Source organism: Miniopterus schreibersii (genome assembly GCF_964146895.1).
Source record: "Miniopterus schreibersii genome assembly, chromosome: 20".
NCBI lineage: Eukaryota > Metazoa > Chordata > Mammalia > Chiroptera > Miniopteridae > Miniopterus > Miniopterus schreibersii.
This window is the reverse complement of record NC_138122.1, coordinates 14,372,841-14,392,355: the sequence shown is the minus strand read 5'-3', so window position 1 is coordinate 14,392,355 and position 19,515 is coordinate 14,372,841. Positions and strand designations below refer to the sequence as shown.

At 51.5% G+C, this 19,515-nt stretch overlaps 1 long non-coding RNA gene and 1 pseudogene across 3 annotated transcripts; one reads left to right on the top strand and one right to left on the bottom strand.

The window, feature by feature from the left end:
- Positions 1–5,676: 5,676 nt before the first annotated feature.
- LOC308549885 lies at positions 5,677–17,740 on the top strand. Of its 2 annotated transcripts, none has more exons than XR_013997810.1 (4): positions 5,677–5,943; positions 15,845–16,104; positions 16,216–16,320; positions 16,736–17,740. It is a non-coding gene; the product is annotated as an uncharacterized lncRNA (long non-coding RNA). The 2 variants fall into 2 exon arrangements; XR_013997811.1 differs by having other exon boundaries at positions 16,009–16,104; positions 16,736–17,712.
- A 621-nt stretch (positions 17,741–18,361) lies between these two features.
- LOC308549768 (immunoglobulin lambda variable 1-40 pseudogene) lies at positions 18,362–18,845 on the bottom strand (annotated as a pseudogene). Its single transcript has 2 exons — positions 18,800–18,845; positions 18,362–18,690 (listed from the first exon to the last, which is right to left on the bottom strand). The product of its transcript is annotated as an immunoglobulin lambda variable 1-40 pseudogene (transcript).
- Between the last annotated feature and the right edge of the window lie 670 nt (positions 18,846–19,515).

The following is a 19,515-nucleotide window of genomic DNA, read 5'->3' as shown; positions in this document are numbered from 1 at the left end:
GCAAAGCTCTGGCATTCAGTCCAGTGGCAGACCCTCCCTACCCAGGGGCAGGGGCCTGCCTTGGAGCACCTGGCCTGAGATAGGATTACCACCGCCTGGGAGCAGCATGCACCAGGCAGAGGCTGCAAGATTTGGGGTGGAGGTGGTTGGAAACAGCAGGGGCCACCATTTGGATTGAGCAGTAGGATTATGGGGGAATTTCAACCTTTTCAAATTTGTCTTTCAGGGTTGTTAGAAGAGGGCTTTAGCAATTAAATTAAAGTTGAAGGAGAGAGAGGTCGCGGCCGGTGGCAAAAAGAAATCTCGACCCAAGCCCTCGAGGGACCTTCAGTTCTCTAGATCATGACCTTGTGCCAGCAAAAATCAACCAAATGAGGGGCTGAAACAAGGGCAAATAGTTTATCAAACATGGAGCGGGCTGAAGGGCCTGGAGCAGATAATCCGGGCAGGACACTGCCGAGCCCAGGAGAGCTTTCTCTCCCGTCTCAGGGCCCATCCAGTGAGAGCTTCAGGTGCCTCCAGGGCCCCGAGCTCCAGGCCCAGGTGGAGGCAACAGGCTGTAAATGGGCCACGAGGGCACAGGTGCCAGCCCGGAGTGAGGGAAATCACCTTGTTTGTTTTCTGAATTCCTCTTAAAATAGAGCATTGGTCTTGGTCTTTAGTTAAAAAACAATAACTACGCACTGTAAACAACCTGAAAAGTGCAGAAAAACAAAGCCCTCTGCTTCACCCAGAAGCGCCACTGCCAGTATTTGGATGGGTCTCCTATTTTCACTATAAACTGCAATGAGCACAAAAGAAATAAAATGCACCTGTAAAGTTTAAAAAGTAGTAACAAGTGGTGGTACTTGCACAACATCGTGAATGTACTAGGCGACCGAGCTGTTCATTTTCAGACCGTGAACTCTACGGGGCGTGAGCTTCCCGTCAACCAGCGACCCAGGCGCAGAGCGTGGTCAGGCCTCGGGGGCCCCTGACAGAATCATCTTTGCTTTTCCTTGAAGTTTTAACTCCTCTGTGGGTGCCCTGAACCAACTATTTCTCAGCCTCACCTCTTCTTGAGTGTCACAGAGGTGGAGTTAGACTGCGCAGTGCTTCCTTTCTCTCCACACTGCGTCTCTGGTTGCCTGTCCCCACGGGAGGGGACCGCACCCTGCTGTGCGCAGGCCAGGCCACGGCCCGCGGGTGGCCCCAGAGCAGGGTCCACTATCACCGCCTGGAGCTTGGAGGGAGGCTCTCTCCAGGGCCCTGTATTTGTGCAAAGCTTGTTTCCCTTTGGTTTGTTTTAAAAAATGGAGACAGCTAGCCCTGGCTGGTATTGCTCAGCGGTTAGAGCGTCAACCCGACCACTGAAGCATCGTGGGTTCGATTCCCAGTTGAGGGCACGTACCTGGGTTGCAGGTTCGATCCCCAGCCCTGGTTGGGGTGCTTGTGGGAGGCAACCAATCGATGTCTCTCTCTCTCCCTCTCTCTCTGCCTCTCTCCCTCCCTTCCTTCCAATCTCTAAAAAAATAAATTAAAAAAATCAATGGAAAAATATCCTCTGTGAGAATTAACAACAATAAAACAGACAACTAATACAAAGAAATACAAAGATTCTTTAAAAATAAAACAGAAAAAAAGTATAACAAAGTTTCCAGCACAGCCTGCAGATCCATGCTGGTTATATCTGGTGTGTGTCCTTCCAGATACGACCTTGAATTTCACATAGAAGATAGGTAGGTAGGCAGGCAGGTAGGTGATAGATGGGTAGGTAGGTGGGTGGATGGATGGATGGATCACAAGTAGACGGGACAGGTTTTCTTTTGCACTGAGCAGCACACTCACGCAGGTGTGGGTAACCTGGGCACGCATCACATTGTGAAAGTGCGGCTCTAACAACACTCAGGCTTCCCATCCCAGTTCCTACTGGACAACACTGTTCCATGCAGGACACAGCCAACGCCCCAGCCTCCATCCCTATGTCCCACCACTGACTCCAGGTGGACCCTCCCCAAGCCCTCCCCACAAGAACCAAACAAAGGTCATGCCTGTCTCAGGCCTTGGAAGCATGACACACACCATTCCAGGCCCTCCAGAAAGATAAGCATGTATCACCCCCCCCCCCACACACACACACACACACCCCTCAGGGCCTGGGAAGAGCCCCTGGGTCCTAAGGAAGGGACTGCAGAGGCGTGAACAGAGAGGAGCCTGGGGACACTGCCCTCTGTCTCTGTCCCACCCCAACCCCAGCTCTGCTCTGAGGCAGGACCAGAGAGGAACCCCAAGGCCTCTTCCCAGCTCCTCAGAGTTTCCCCCATCAGTGACCTGAACCAGGTCAGAAGCCCCTTCCTTAAGGAGGCCTCGGACCCCTCCCCACACCGCAGTTGCTGGGTCTCCCTGGCAGCACTGAGCCCCCAGTGGGAGGAGAAAGCTCAGGGCTTTGAGCTTGGCCTCTGGCTGCTCTGGGGGGGCTGCAAGGGTGTGAGTTCAAGAGGAGAGATCAGCAGGCTGTGGTCTGGGGTCTGTGGGGTCTGCCCAAGTGGGCTGTGGGAGGGAACGAGAAGCCCTCTTGGTGGTTCCCACAGTTCAGGCCCAGGGAGGGAGGGAATTTGTCCCCCTTGCCCCAGATAACACATGCCTCTCAGTTTCTGAGGACAGAGACCCCCAGTCTGGCCTTCCTGCCACAGCTGTCCTTGATGTGGGGCTTGGGCAGGAGACCTCCAGCCCCAGCACCTCCAGCAGCAGAGCCTGGTCCCCCCCACCCAGTCTGGCCTCAGAGCCTAGGTGTCAGACTCATTAGGGGTCCCGGCTGCCCAACCCGGCTGCCCCAGAAGCCAAAGGTAGGCTTGGGGAGGGTCACTAGGGAACCCAGAAGGGGCAATAGTGAGTGGGCACCACCCACTGAGCTTGTACAGGAGAAACTGAGGCCCACAGGCAGCAAAGGACTTAGGACTCAAGGCCCACTTATCTCCCCAACATGGCACTCACATGCCCTTGGCCCTGAGGGGACCCCTCTCAGCCTTGCTCCAGCCCTGTGACCTGCACCCTAAGACTCAGCATTGGCCTCTGTGAGCTGAGGAGCCCTCAGGATCTTCAATCAAGGCCAAAGAGCTGGCTGCCCCCTCCAGCCCTCCTAGTCCAGCCCAGCTTGGCTCATGCAGGCCTGGGGCCTCCTTCCTCTGGGCTTCAGACCTGAAGCACATTCAAGACTGAACATCAGCTGCCAAGCTCTCAGCTTCCCACCTCGCACCCCAACCAAGGAGATCCAGCCTCAGGACAGCACCCGACTGGAACAGGAGGTCCTGTGTGACCTCCCTGTAAGTGGGTGTCAGTCTCACCCTGAGCAGACAGACATGAGGGGGCATAGGAGTGATGTCTTAATTGTCATGAAGGTGACATACGATGTCTGAGAGGAGAAGCTGTTTCCTGTCACCCCTCCTTCCAGGCCTCAGGGAGCACAGTGACCTCCCTGCCCCGTACTCCACAACCGCCCCACAGACCCAGGTCCCTCCTGATGGACCAGGCCCCACCCTGAGCTCTCCCCAAGCCCAAGGGGCTCAAGTCTATACCTGCGGAGAGGAGCTCGGGCCTGTCAGGAGCTGACCCTGGAGCAAGACAGCCAAGTGGTCAGGACCCCAGCCAGGTAGTCACCTCACAGGGGTTACACTTGCACAGAGATGTCACTGCCCTCACCTGGCTGTCCTCCATGGGCCACACAGAGGTGTCCCAGCTTCATTCCTGGACAACACATCCCAAGTGTCCCTGTAGAGTGCCCCCTCACACACTCACATTCACACTCACACATGCACACACAACTCCCACTCACGCATATTCACGCTCTCACAGGTGCACACCCGGGACTACAGTGCCCTCTAGTGGCTTCCGTTGTCATTTCTCTAAAAGGTCTCAATCATCTTGGTAATAACCCAGGAGTGTCCATCGGAAATCCAGGCTGCACAAGTCTGAAGACTATTCTCTCCTTTCACAGGGAGGAATGTGACCTGACCAAGGTCACACAGGAGGTAGGTGGTGGAGCCCTGGTCCCCAACTCCAGGGCTTGGCCTGAGTGCTCAGATTCCAGCTCCCATGGCCCTGCCAGAGCCCAGAGGCTGGACCTTCTCCCAGGAGAGGGGCTGGGGCAGGAGCTTCCCCCACACACAGGGTGCACAGCCCCACAGGAGGGAAGAGGGCACCGTGGGGGAGACAAATTTCTAGACCGGAGAGTCCCTGAGATGGGGCTCCTCTATGCTGGGTGGGAGACTGTCAGCAGGGGAGTGGGCTGGGCTTTAGAGAAACACAAAAATGCCAAAAACACTGACACAGAGGCAACAAATGCTGACCTGGGGTCAACTAGCTCAGATGCTTTTACAAGGAGAAGATAAACAGCTGGTCATGCTGGACTCCCCTGCCTGCCCCCCCCCCCCAGGTCCCATGAGCTCCCTCCTTCCCCAGAAAAAAACCAAATGCCTTTCATCCCATGCATAGCTACTGAGCAGCTCCAAAGCCCTGTGCCCTTTAGGCCCTGGGAACACAGCAATGGCCTCTAAGACCAAGTCCTGGAACAAAGTTCCAGTGGGTGACACAGGCCAGAACAAACAATACATTACATTATAATAGGGGGGAGAGAGAGACAACTATTGGTTTAGATAGAAGAGGCCATCCCTGGATGAAGCTAGGGGACTAGCCGGGAAGGTGCCTGGGAAGGAGTGCTCCTAGCAGCAGGAACAGCAAGTGCAAAGGCCCTGGGGTGGAACGTGCCTGACAAGTGGCAGGAGCAGCAAGAAAGCTGGTGTGGCAAGATCCAGGCAAGAGGGGAAAACAGGAGAGGGACCCAGCATGTCCCTGGGACCTTGCAGATCATGCAGAGCACCTTGCATTTTGTTCCAAGCTTTCAAATGTACCTGAAGGACATCAGGCTGACAACCGTGCTGCTCCTAACTTCCTAAAATACATCTCTATGACTAGGGTCCAACCACTTCTAATAGAGAGAGCTAGATGGCTGCGTGGGAATAGACGGCATGGCACTGGCCGGTCCCCAGTGTGAGGGCACTTGTGCAGTTCCTGTTCTTCTTTCACACACTCACACACTCACACACACACTTGGCCAGGGAATCCCTGCGCGTCCCCCAGGCACACACCAGCACTTCTGAAGGGCACACACTGACCCGAGCTGGGGGACACAGGGCGTCTATGTTAGGCCTCCCTGTGAGCCGCAACCTCTCTGGAGCAGCAGGATTAATTTACAGCCGAGGGACAGGCCGCCGTCCCGTTTCCCACGTCAGCCCTTCCCTGGGTTGTTGATGCTCAGAACTTGCTGTGTCCCCAACAGTGTGCATCCCCTTGTGGCATTAAGTGAGAACTCAGGTAAAGCCCACAGGTACAACTCGGCAGTCACTAAGCCCCACCACCCTGGTCCCCACTCTGTCCCTGTGTCATGTGACCCTGGGCTCTGAGCCTCAGTGTCCCATGGTGTCACTCAGAGGTCTCTGAGCCCATCCTGCCTTCCTGGTCCCCACTCTGATCTTTGGGTGCTGGAGCACCTCCCTGCGCTTCTAGCAAGGGGACAGAGACCCCTGGTGGCCATGGTGGGTGAGGCGGTCCCCGAGCCCGGGGCGTGATTACCTGGGCTTAGGGGGGGACGGGGCGGGGCAACCCCCAGAGAGTATGGGGATCCCCAGAGCTCCTCCCCGGGGCCCACACTCTGGGAAGACGCTGGTCCAGAGGTGTGCCAATAGCAGGGACAACTCCAGGTCGCCTCTCAGTTGGAGAAAGGGTGACCAGGCTTCTGGGTCCTCAAGGAGAGAGCAAGAATTCTGAGTGGGCCACCGAGGGAACTAGGACCTTCTGGCCATGACCTTGAAGCTGCCCAGACGGCCAGGAAGGAGGAGAGTGCTCTTCTCAGTCAAGAGGACCTGAGCTCCCTTAGAATCAGCGCCTCGACTTCCACCCCCTAAAAAGGTACCTGCTGTAACTCTGGCTGTATGTTCTAGATGCACGTCCATTAGGTCAAGCCAATTAAGCCTTCCAACCTGCTACTATCTTCTAGTTATTTCAGGTAATGCTTCTTGGCCATAAAGCTTTTAAATCTGATATCAATATAACCACACCAGCTTTCTTTGGGGTAGGAATTTTATGGTATCTTTGTCCATCCATTTACTTTTTAATCTTTTATAATAGATGTAATCTTTATTGTTGAAAAGTATTACAGGTGTCCCCCCCCCCCATTGGCCCCGTCCATCCTGCTCCTGCCCCCTCCCCAAGCCTGCCCCACACTATTGTTTATCCCTGGGCTATTGGTATAAGTTCTTTGATTAATCCCCCACCCCCACCCCAAAATATGTCAGCCTGTTGCATGTTTCCATTTCTCTGGATCTGTTTTGTTCATCGGTTTATTTTGTTCATTAGATTCCACCTATAAGTGAGATCATGTGGTACTTGTCCTTCTCTGAGTGGCCTATTTCCCTTAGCATAATACTCTCCAGGTCCCTCCATGCTGTCCCAAAGGGCAAGAGATCCTTCTTTCTCACAGCTGCATAGTATCCCATGGTGTAGATGTCCCACAGCTTTTTTATCCACTCAGCTACTCAACTGAATAAGCCCACCATTCCTGGGAAGGGAGAAGTTCTCCAAATGACTTTCTTCATGCATCATTCATTTGTTAAATGTGTCCTGAGCATTTACACTGTGCAAAGTCCTCTTACATTTTCAATAGTTTGGTTGCCTCGATATGATGGAAATCCAGGGCCTTTTTTTACTCCAGTCTTTGAGGCTGGGGCAGAATTACCAGGCACCTCTCCGCCCTTCCACAGTATATATGCAGACCCATGCTAGTGTCAGTCAGCGGTCCTGTGGGGCACATCCCAAAAATGGCCTCAAACGAGGAAGGAATTATTGGCTCATGTACTTAGGCATCTAGACATGGGGCACTCAGGGCCCCCTGAAACCCTGAGACCCTGGCCCTGTTTCTCTGGGATTCTCCCTGCCATACTCTGGCCCCCACATTGGCTGGCTTCCCTTATGGAGGCAGAATGGCTGTGGCAGAACAGGGCTCCATCTCTGCACACGACAGGGGAGGAGGTCTTGAGATTGGTTTCCTGATGGGTCTGCACGATATGCTGGTGCCACCTGAAAGTGGCCGGCTGCAGCCCCGCTCTGGACAGCAGTGAAGGGGCAGCTCTCCAAGGGACAGAAGACTGAAGGGTACATTTCAGATCTGCTTGGCTTGCATTGAGCAATGGCAAGAAATCTGGATCTGCAGAGATTCATAGGAGCTACCAGTGGTTTGGATAGATGGTCAGTGTTATGGGCTAAATGTTTGTGCCCCCCAAATTCATATGTTGGGGCCCTTACTACCAATATGGTGGTATTTGGAGATGGGGTCTTTGGGAGGTAATTAGGTTTAGATGAGGTCAGGAGGGAACCCTTGCAATGGGATTAATGCCCTTAGAAGAACAGGATGAGAGAGAAATCAGTCTCTCCCTCCCCCTCCCCCCTCCCCCTCCCCCTCCCCCTCTCCCTCTCCCTCCCCCTCCCCCTCTCCCTCCCCCTCCCCCTCCCCCTCCCCCTCCCCCTCCCCCTCCCCCTCTCCCTCTCCCTCTCCCTCTCCCTCTCCCTCTGTATGTATCTGTCTATCTCGATCCCTAGCTCTATGCACAGAGGAAAGGCCAGGTGAGCACACGGGGAAAAGGCAGCATCTGCAAGCCAGGAAGCTGGCCCTCATCAGAAACCAAATCTGTCCACACCTTGATCTAGGACATCCCAGCCTCCAGAACTGCGGTAAATAAATGTCTGCCGTTTAGCCCACCCAGCCTTTGGTGTTTCGTTACGGCAGCCCGAGCTAAGACAGTCAGGGACACAGAAGGATCAAAATCAGTATTTGAAAATGTATGACACAGAAGAGTGGAAAGAGGTATAGGATGGGCCTCTTGGAATGGACACTATGTAAAGATATTCACCTCCCATGTCACCAAATGGCATATAAACACTCTGCAAAAGAGGCCTCAGTAATCAGGTGAACAGTCCCAGCCGTGCCAGTGTTTGCCCAATGGGCTCATGAACAAAGGGGCCCTGGTGGCCAGCAGAGGGCCTGGGCACGAGCTGGTGGCAGTGGGCTCCCCCTTACCAAGGCTGACCTGGGTGCTGCTGCCACCTAGTGGTGAATGGTCCAAGAACTCTGAACCCCAGGGAGCCCCATATATAGGGCCATTCCCTGGGGGACCCGTCAGCCACCTGGTGGCAAGTTAGTTCCATTGCGCCTCTTCCATCTCGGAAGGGGCACAAATTCTGGATGCGGATCTGCTTCCCCTGCCTGCAATGCTTCTCCCAGCACCGCCCTCCCTGGACTCCGGTGTCTTAGCCACCATCGTGGCATTCCCCACAGCACTGCGTCTAATCAAGGGATTTATTCCACAGCAAAGGAAGTGGAACATGGAATTAACTGGTCTTAGCATACACCCCGTTGCACAGAAACAACTGACCTAATTAAAAGTGGAGTTGCTTCCTGAAGACTCTGTTATGGGACAAGTTGGGAGATACATAAAACCCTGAAATGTATGCTTCTGCCTCACAGGATGCAATTTATGCTTTGAATCAAAGACCATTGTGTGGTGCCGTCCCTCCCAGGGCCAACACAGTTAAGTCTGGGAATTGAGAGGTAGAAGTAGGAATGGCTTCTTCCACAATTAGTCCTAATAATTCACTCAAAGAATGTTTGTTTTCCTTCCTGGCAGCTTTGAGATTGCTGCTTTGGAGATGTTAGTTCCCAAGAAGACAATGCTTCCACCAGGGGGCACTACAATGGTTTCATTGAGTGGAAACCAACAGGCAGAATAGGGGCTACTCTTCTGGTTGGATGAATTGATCCCCATGACTCAGGAGAAATCAGGCTGCAGTTACACAAGACGGATGGCAGACTTTGTCCAGAACCCAGGGCACTAAGCATCTTAGGACTTCTTAGGATTTCATATTTTAAGAAGTAAAAATCCATGACCAGCTGAGGTTCTAGCTGAGGATGAGAGAAATATCTAATCAGCAGAGGAAGAAATATGTCACAGACATTAACTGCCACCTCATGACTGGGGTTGCCAGATTTAGCAAATAGAAGAACAGATGCAGGGTTAAATGTGAATTTCAGATAAACAATGAGTGATCTTTTTGGTATAAGTATGTCCCATGAAATATTTGGGACATACTTATACTAAAAAAAAAAAAAAATTATTCATTGTTTGAATGTCTTGTGTTTTGGCTCACAGCCCTGTTCGTGACCGATGCCCAAAGGAGAACTGCAGGAACTTTGCACCTCTTTTCTTTGCTTGTTATATACTGTGTATGTGTGTTTGTATTAACTGTGTTCTCTTCTCAGTATTATTAAGCTTATATACAAGTTGTTGGAGGTAGCACAATATTCAGTGGAACTGTGACTGAATTCAAGAATTCAGCTGTGTGTACAATGACTCTTGAGAGCACGTGTCTCTTCCTTTGAGAGAAAGGGAGAGATTTTTTGTAAAAAGGAGAGCTAAGAAAGATGAAAACGGTTGTTTTGCTAGCTGGTGCAGTACTAGGCTCTGCCAATAGACGGTGCTGGAAGGACAGTGCAAGGCCATAGGCCCAAGAAGGCCTCTCACTCCTTCCCCAGCTTTCTTTCCTTTATTGAGCACAAGAGCCGGTGATTGCAGTGTGGGTGGCCCAGCCTCCCTTCAGAAATCCTGACTGGCCATCCCAGTACCGCACCCGGGCCCCCTCCTGTCCAGCTCACAGCCTCGTCTGCAGCAAGTTCAGCCCCGTCTCCCACACCTTCTGGTCCTGGCTGGTCACTTCTGGGCACCAGCCCTGGCCCTTGTTCCCTGGCGAGGGGCCAGGTGACCTGCCAGCCAGATTCAGACTCATGTCCCTAAAGCTACCTGGTGTCACACAGCCTCCTGTCTTATGCTGCATCTTTTTCTTTCTGAGCCATTCATTCATTCATTCATTCATTCATTCAAGTATTTATTGATCACTTGCTACATGCCAAGCACTGTTCTAATAAACACTTGTGTACACGTTTTTGTATAGATACATGTTTTCTTTTCTCTTGGGTATATACCTAGGAGTGGTGTGACTGGATCACATGATAGACATAGTTAGCTGCCTAACTTTTTAAGCAGCCACCAAACTGTTTTCCAAAGTGGATGTACAATTCTCCTTTTCCATGAACAGTGCGGAAACAGAAGTGGACCCAGAAGGAAACACAGCAAAGTTCTTGCCTTAAGTTTAAGAGAAGGAGAGAGACTATAAACAAATACACTTACAGACATCACAGATAACAATGGTCCACGTTAAGCTGTGATAAGAATTTTGAATTTGTTTCCAAGTTTAAAATTTTACATAAATAGATTTATGCTGTACATATTATTTGGCTACTTTTTTTCCCACTCAATATTATGTTCTTGAGATCTGGCTGTGATAATATATAGAGATTTAGTTCATTTATCCTAGTTGTTGAAGAGTTCATTATATAAATGTACCACTATACATATATATATATCTTATATGTATGTATGTATATATATTTTACATATGTACTTACCTTTGGGAGGACTTAAATAATAAGATCTTTATTATCACACCAAACAGGGTAATATGAGGCAAGTTCTCCAGATTGGGTGCCTTAGAGGCTGTAAAAACTTGTCACAAGTATCACCCAAAACCAATATCTATATATTTACATTTGTGTGTATACACAAGCACACCACTATGTGTGTGTGAGAGAGTATCCCCAGGCATATATGCTGTACTGGTATATGGTATATAATATATATGTGTGTGTATTGTATATACTAGACATTTAGTTTTCCAACTTTTTGCTACTACAAATAATGCAACACTTAGCAAATAATAATATTCCAAATAATACCCAGAGGTGGGACCACTGAGTCAGAAGGCATGCACCTTTTCAGTTTCCTGCTCCCTGTTGCTAATTTTCACCCCACCAGCACTGTGGGGTTCCTATTTCCCTAAGTTTTGACACACTCAACATTGTCAGGGTTTTCCATTTTCACCCCCACACTCTTACTATTACCTCCCTTGTAACTCTCAGATAATGCAGGCAAATCCCATGTGTGTGCCAGATGCCAGGGAAGCCTCCCCAGCAATGGTATGTGGAGTCTCATCTTCAGAGTGGGCAGAGGAGAAGGGCCTATTCACACTTGTTGTCCCCACACCCAACACACAGTAGGCTTCTTTTCCTGTTCTGTTGCAAATTCAATACACTACCCAACCTCAGTTTCCCAGTTGGTGTCACTAAATGGTCACCATGCCCAATGATGTGCTGGTAAATGTTGAAGCTTACTTCTAGCTTTTTCTCCCCACCTGATCCCTCCAGAATTTGGCAGTTCTTAATGAGTGAATCATGGCAATACATTTCTTTGCATAAATCCAATAAGACCAGTTTAAACTGTGTAGTCTTATTAACCAAAAGTTTAACTGGAATGCCATGTCTGAGAGAGACATGCCTGGACTCTGGATGTCACCAGAAAGCCTGAAGGAATTAAGATCAATTTCCAAAGGCAATCAAGGTCACTGCAAAAATGGCCTGATACCTTGCTTGGTAACATGGTTCATGTCAGACTTTCCAGGTAAGGAATGAAGATTGCTTTCCTGAAAAGTGGCAAGGAAGGAACCTCAAGATATTTTGGGGAACCTCAAGGGCTTGAGATATTTACCCAGACCTACAGGTACTGCAGGCAAAGCCTGATGGCAACAGTGGCTTTGCTTCTCTGCCCTGAGGGGCTGACTAAAAGCTCAATCTAAAAATTCCTATGAAAATTCGAGCAAAGCAGATTTGAAAACGCCTATCCCCTCTGACAGCTCAAGAAGGTGCAGACCTTCATCCGTTTACCCTTTGTAAGACTACAGAAGGCTCACGCTCTCAAGGGGGAGCCTGTACCCTCATAACTATCCAGTTATTAATATTAATAATAGGAAAGGAGCAAAGGGGAGGCCAGGCGTTGAAAGCATGCTCACCCGGGCAGCTTGGCCAGGAAGCTGCAACTTTATACCACCCGGGGACCAGCAGTCCCTTCTCTGCCACGCACTGGGGGGAAGGCCCAGCAAAGGGGGAGGGGGCCACATGCGCAGTGAAGTTGGGGTGACGGAGGAAAGGTGCCTCCTATCAGCCTAACCTGGGAACGGAGATCATTGGCTGGGAGGGTGGGCCCCAGCCAGGCCTGCAGACAGTTGGGGTGCGTAATCCCCAGACAAAGGGATCCTCACTCTTCCCCTCGGTTCCCTCCTGCGTCCTGCCCTCGCCCCTGCGCCCTCCACAGCCGCGGGGACCCCACACTCCGGGGCCCCTGGCTGGGAACACGAGCCAACCCGCCATGTGCCCGACTGGGCGGCGCAAACATGGGGTGCAGGCTCGGGCGGTGGCTTTGAGTCTAGCTCTGCTGAAGACAAAATGGGGCTTTTGCCATGGCGGGGTGGAGGGAGATGGGACCTTGGAAACTCAGGGGCTTAATTCCACAGAAATAAAGCTTTCCACAGCACCTCATCCTCCTGGGGGGCCTCAGGAAATTCTTATTCTCATGGTACCCCAAGACCTGCACTGCTGGGGACACGGAGAGCACCCCACTGGTAACAGTGGCGGCCAGCACAGGGCCACAGGTGTTCAGAGGAAGGGCTGAGCCTTCTCACTAATAAACTTAGTCAGGATGAGTCGATTTTACAGGGAACCTTTTGGAGAGTGTTAGTAAGGAAGAAATCTGTCCTGGGCACCAACGTTCCAGGAAAGTCCAACGGGGTAGGAGTCTCAGGAACATTCAAAATACACTGGCAGCGTGTTTAAAAAAATGTTTGTCCTTCCAAGCAACTCAGTGCACCCAACCTATGTTTAAATGAATGTGCTGTGAAATTTTCAGTAATTTGTACGTGATGAATAATTGTAGGTTTTTCGATTTTCAGTACGTAAGAGAACATTATCAAAGTCTCTCTGTTTTCCTTCCTGCTCCTCTCCTGTCATCGCTCCTTTACCCGTAGGATGGCCCAGCAGGCCAGTCTTTACTTATTGACTAACCACCTCCTTACCCTCTAGCACCTTGTCCCACCAAGAAGAGCTCCCAAGGTACTGACATTTATTGTGTCCCCCTAACTTCATCGGAAACCCTGCTGATGGCACCTTCTGAAGTCAAAAAGTCTGGGGTTCAGATGAGTTTACCCTTATTGAAGTTATAGAGAAAGTGGCTCTAATAGTATTTTTCTTTTTCAGTCAAATTCAGATATAAAAACCTGATAATGTACAATTAGCAAGATAGTCGCAGTGCCCCTGATTTGTTAGGCTGAGGCTGGCATGTCTTTCACCACTTGACATCTGACTGGGGAGAACATTTTCAAGTGATAATCTGTTATAAACCGGATAGTGAGTTCTTTTTCTCAAAACCAGTTTCCCACCTTGGATTACGTATTTTATAATTGGAATCCCAATGAACTGGAGGGATACTTGCTCCAAAAAAACCTCCTGCCTTTTTACAGGGGTCATCTCGACTTGCTTCCGTGCTCTTTGACCTTTGATGCAAACCCTGTTCCACTTTTTTTAACCTCATCAAGAAACAAATATCCTGTGTATAAAATCACACGGCTTGATCTTACGCTCAGTGTTTTCTAACACTGCAACTGTCTCCAGCATCAGGGATATTGGTATATATCCTGAAATCAGTCACTGACAGAATTTAGAAAGCAGTTGGCTGCTGTCTCTATCAGCCGCCCTCATTCTGGGTACTGGAATTGAAAGGGGCATGGGGGTGTGGAGAGAGAAAATGTTCCCCAGTGTTTAGACCTATGGCCAACCAGTCTCCAGGAAGGTCCTATGAGTCCAGAGGGAAGAGCAGGGTGATCTGGTGCCAGCCTTCATGGTCTCCTGGTGTCTGGAAAAGGGGTGAGGGAGCCCTTCTCCCTAATAGCTTTCCTCCAAATGTCTCTGCTTTTATGGAGTCAATTTTGGAGTGTGTTAGTGATAAAATCTGTCCTGCTGTGTAATAAGTTTCTAGAAAATCCCAATGAGGAATGGTTCCCAGGAGCAGTCAGAATATACTTGCAGTGGGTCTGAAAAAACTACATCCTGCCAAATACAGGATGCACCTTACAAATTACCCAAGTGAAGGTACTGTGGAAATTACATTTTCAGTGGATTCAAAATGAACAATTGTAGCGATTGAAGGCCTCCTGTGTAAGAGAAAACTGCGAAAAGGCAAAGCCATATTCTTTTCATTTACACGAGGAAAGCATTTCGCTTAGTCCGGCAGTATTGCCACAAGCACGGGCTGAAAGATCCGTTGAAGCCAAGTGTGAGCGCGGCCACTGCCGGCTCGGGGGCCCAGCCCGAGAGGGGCCCCGCACGGAGAGGGCCTGGGTCGTGCGTCAGCCCTGCTTCGGGGCCTGCGGGCGGAGCACGTTGACCCGCCAAAGCCCCAGGCCGGCGGGCCGCTCTCCCAGTTTGCTGCATCAACCGCTCTTCCAGGGCCGGTCAGTCGAAGCAACTGCTGATTCTTGGCAGAGCTGTCGTGTGCCAGTTGGTCTGGAATGTTCTGGGTTCTGAGGCAGTTTGAGAGCCAAGCGGACCGCTGGTCAATACTGTGGACCCCTGACCATGACAAGGGCTCAGGGCAAAGGATCTGGCCCTGAACGTGTGTGTGTGAGGCTGTGGCAACGCGCTTGGTTTCCCCAGGGACCCCGGGGGCTCGGGTTGGAGGAAAGGGAGCAGGATGCTGGTCAGCATTTGGGTTCTTCCCCTGACTCAGGTCTCTGCCTGCATTTCCTTTCCCAATATTAGGTGGTGGCCTGGACTGTCCCAGGAAGCCCGAACCAGTAACAAGGATGACGGATTAGTGGCTCTTTGGCTGAGAAAGAAAAAGTACGGGGGGGTATGTGAGCGTGGTTTCATGTAAATGAACCGAAGATGCCCAGATCATGGGTCCAGTGTCTTTTGTTTGTTTTTTTACTGCATCGAATGCTGCATCATTTATTCAAAAATCACCACGACCAACTCCAATTTTTGCGCATGCGATTGTTTGCATTATAGCTGAAGTGAGCACGCTCTGGCCGGTTAAACCTGCCTGCTTTGCAGAGTGTGAAACCTGCTCCGCATCTGCTGGTCATGGAAAGACAGGCCCAGGGCTGTGAGCACAGTCAACTCCCTGCCGCCCTCCGGGTTCTGCGACCCAGGTCTCCTCACAGTGCTGCGAGCAGCGTGGCTACATATTTCAGTCCCCTGATTCCCTTGTCCCCCTGGAGTCTCCTGGCCTCTTGCCTTCTGGATGGGGACCCAATCCTGCTGTCCCTGAAAAGCCTCATACTGCGAGGGACTCCCTGCAAGCAAACCTGTCAAAGTGCTCCCCAAATAAAGCCCGGGCTGTGTTCTTAAAGACCCAAATGCACGATATGGCCTTAGACTCTCTGTGCTGGTGCAGAGTAACAGCAGAGATCTCTCCAGTGAGTGACCAGTTACTCACTGTAACTAGTCCTGGTAGCAGTCAGCGACAATGGAGCAAAGGACAGAGCAAGAGGGGCAGAGAAAAAGTCTTGGCCCACTTGCCCAAAGGTGAAGAGACGCCCTGTAACCTCTGAGCGATCACCGGAGGTCTGAAGTCACAACCTGCCTCCCATTCAGGCTGCATCCTAAGTAACATCAATCGCCACATGTATGGGGCCTCTGTCTCAGATTTAGAGCGACCCCCAACACAGTAGCTTCCAGTGCTGAGCTGCGCCCTTACACAGGCAAGTCAGATCCGTGCAGCTCCTCCCTTCATGTTTACACTCTGAGGAGTATTATAAACACGCACTAAAACCTTTATAAGGAACTCGTTTCTCATGAATGTGGGTCATGTTCTAGGCACAGAGGCAACAGATCCTCGCGAGGAACACTTACCAGCGATTGTTCAAGGTTAAGTGTCAAAGATGCCTGTCCTCTGAACCTGTGCATCTGTGTCCGGTGGCTACGGTTTGTGCCTGTTTGGGCTCCACTCACTGAACACTGTTGTCTGAATCCCTCCTCAGAGGACGTGACCTTCGTCACAGACCTCATGAAGGTGGGCACACTCTGGCAGGGGAGCATCTGCACAGGGCTGCTGCTGCTGGAACTGACGCCCGATGGTAAGAAAAACATCGATGCTGGGACAGCCCCAGGGGCCTGTCTTCAGTCGGGCCATGAGGAAGGTGATAGTAGAACCATCCTAACCAGTGCTGGCCCCCCTTCTGTTCCAGGATGCACGTCCTGATGCTGTCACTCAGGCTGGTGTCTCTCATGAGCTCCCAGATCTCCATCTTCAACAGCACCTGAACCCCTCGTCTATGAACCTCCACACCGAGGTAAGTAAGCAGACATCCCTGTGAGGGGCAGAGGGAGAGAGCTCTTTATAGCTGCATGGGGAGGGTATCTGGTTTCTACCTGGAATTCCTCTGGACAAGTGCAAATTAAGATGTGAATTAGAGCATCGTTTTCCGTGGGATACAGTGAAACTAGCTCTAGAGTGGGGAGAGGGACATGAGAGGGCATTGAGCCCTGTATCCAGATCCAAAACCTGGGGTGTGTTTAAAGGAAAGAGATATCCTCTCAATGCTTTCGAATGACCCTGATTATCTCTTGTATTTTCCTCACACTCCCCTTACCTCCTCCCAAAACTCCATCAGGGTTTTATTTTTTTTTTGAAGGACACGCAATTCTCACTTTTTAAGTTGGGTTAATGAATTCTCTCTATAAGTTTCTATGCACATCACCTAACAGAGACAAGAGATGAAGCCATCCCCACGCCACAGATGAGTCCGTCCAACGTGTTTGTTCAAGATTGGGCCACGTGAAAAAGCGGCGGAGTTGGGGGCTTAATTCCAGAGGCTGCTTGGAGGGCGATGGCAGCTCAGGAGATCCCCAGGAATCCGGGCATTCCGGCAGAGGTGGAGGAAGGGCTGGGAGAGGGGGAAAACGAAAGGAATGAATAACATATTTTTGCTTTTTTTCATAACTTTCAAGTAAACCCTATTGTCTTAATATTCCACGATCCTTTAGCAGGCAGCCTCTGGGGACAAATCCTGGACGCTAGGTCCTATGACTGCAGAGTTTGCCAAGAGCAACCCCCAAAGCGCCCCAGGCCCCGAGGCACAGCCCTAAGGCCTGGGGTGGGACCTCAGGGAAGCCCGGGGTGCGGGGCACAGCGCTGCCAGGGGCCCCGGCACCCGCAAGGCAGGGGCTGCCTCTGCCGCCCTGAGAGGTGGGCTGGGCAGGTGCGGCCCCCTGGGGACAGTGCAGACACCGCCACACCAGGCATCGGTGCCCTCGCCACGTGCAAGAGGCTGGTGGAGCACAGCCTGGGGCCTTCCCCTGGCCCCACCAGGCCGGACACCATGCTCCCTGGCCGCTGTGTTGGGCATGACCGCCTCCCACGAGGACCTCGCCCCCGCCCCTGGCCTGGATGGGGCAGAGCCGCTGCTGGAGAGCGGGGAGCCCACCGCGCTCCCACCAGCTGCCTCCCGGCTGAGGGTTTTCATTCTGTAATGTCTTCATTTGGGAATGTTATATTTTTTCTAAACTTTTGTCTATTTCTACACCTTTCAGTACACTGCATGAATTTGTTCCTTATATGTTATTGCCCTTTTTATCTCTGCTGCCTTGTAGTTAAGTATTCCTTTAATTTATAATAAAATTTAATTGTTATTTCCTTTTTTCTATATATATTTCTCTAAAACTCTGTCCATTACACTTTTTGCAAAAAAATAATTTTGGCTTTGCTATTTTATCCTATTATTATATATCTTCTAATTCATTACTTTCTATTTTGTATACCCTTCCACTTACCTTATCAGGTTTTACTTTTTTTTCCTAAATCAAATAGGGTGTTTAGTCCAATAATTTTCAGCTGCTCTGCTTTTTAACAGAAATAACTAAGGCCGTGCAGCGTTCGTGCCCAGGTAGTTTTGTTAGATATGGTCAAATCCCTCTCCTTGGGTGCTGACTGAAGCTTCCTAAGCAGCAGGTGTGCCCGGCTGCACTAAGGGAGATGTGGCACTTTGGCAGTTCTCCCCGGACCGGTGAAGGTTTATCTCAGCAGGTTTCAGCACAGTTTCTCGGGGTGAGGCCAAAGCTATTTTCTTCTTCAGGGAACTGTTTGTTCCTGTCTCTGGATGTTCACCTGCATTGCAGGTGGGACGTTGTTGCCTTTTTCAGAGACTTGTTCTCTAAGGACTGTGGTAAAACCTTGGTGACATGATACGCACGCGTGTTTCCAGGGCACTGAAGTGGGCCTCAAGCCCCAGAATTTGGCCAAAAACAGACAGGAAACAGCTGGCTTGTCAGAGCAGTGGGGTGGGCTCAGGGGAGACCCATTTCAAAGGGGAGAGCAGGTTTTTGTCTCACTTCCTAATAGGCCTGGAGCACTGTGTTTCCACTGAGACTCTTGTCCCATGCTAAGCAGTAATAATCCGCCTCGTCCTCAGGCTGCAGCCCGCTGATGGTCAGGGTGGCTGAGTTGCCAGACTTGGAGCCAGAGAATCGGTCGGGGATCCCTGAGGGTCGTTTGCTACTCTCATAGATGATGGTTTTGGGGGCCTTTCCTGGGAGCTGTTGGTACCAGTGGACATGATAAGTCCCAATGTTGGAGCTGCTTCCAGCACAGGAGATGGTGACCGTCTGGCCCAGGGCCCCAGACACTGAGGACGGCTGAGTCAGCACAGACTGGGCCCAGGATCCTGGAAGAGGGGGAGACACAGACATGGTGATTCTGGGTCTAGAGACAGAGAAGAAAGCAGCAGCATGAGTCTTCCCAGGGCCCCATCCCCTGTCCCCACATCCAGTCACCTGTGCAGTGAGCCAGGAGGGTGAGCAGGAGAGGGGACCAGGCCATGGTGCAGATCCTCGCTGAGTCCTGCCTCCAGTGGCCCCACAGCTGAAGCAGAGCTGCCCCCAAACCTCTCCTTGCCCTCTTCATGCTCTGCAGGAGGGAGGGTCCCCTCATGCAAATGAGACCCCTCAGCTCTCTGACCCCTCCCTGGGCCCTGGGGCAGGCCCCTCTGTCTGAGGCTGTCAGGGGGGTGGGCAGGCTTAGGGTTGTGTGGGCTCAAGGGGTGGGGAGGTCACAGCTGTGAGCCCTGAGCCCAGGACACAGGCAGCACCAGGTGGCTGGTCCCAGCTCTCATTTACCCCAGAACCCTCAGGAACAGGCCCTGGGCGCCCCCTGCTATTCAGGCTGACACACACCATTGTGGGACATGGTGACCAGAGCCATCAGAGCTCCTGCCTCCCTGAGCTCTGGCCCCTGTTCTCCTGCCTTAGAGCAAGGCCAGGGGCGCCCTCCTGTAGCTTTCCAGCACCTCAGGGCCCACTTTACACAGACACTCTAGGGCCAGTGTGTCCCTGCCTTCCTTGCTGCTCAGCGGCCAGGACACGCCCATGTGTCATGTACACGCTTCCCTTAGACCAGGATCAGGCCAGAGCAGCGAGCACCCCCATGAAGCCATGTCCCCTTCGGGTCAGGACAGAGGTGATTCCTCAGATTCGGTTCCCCCCCTGGGCCA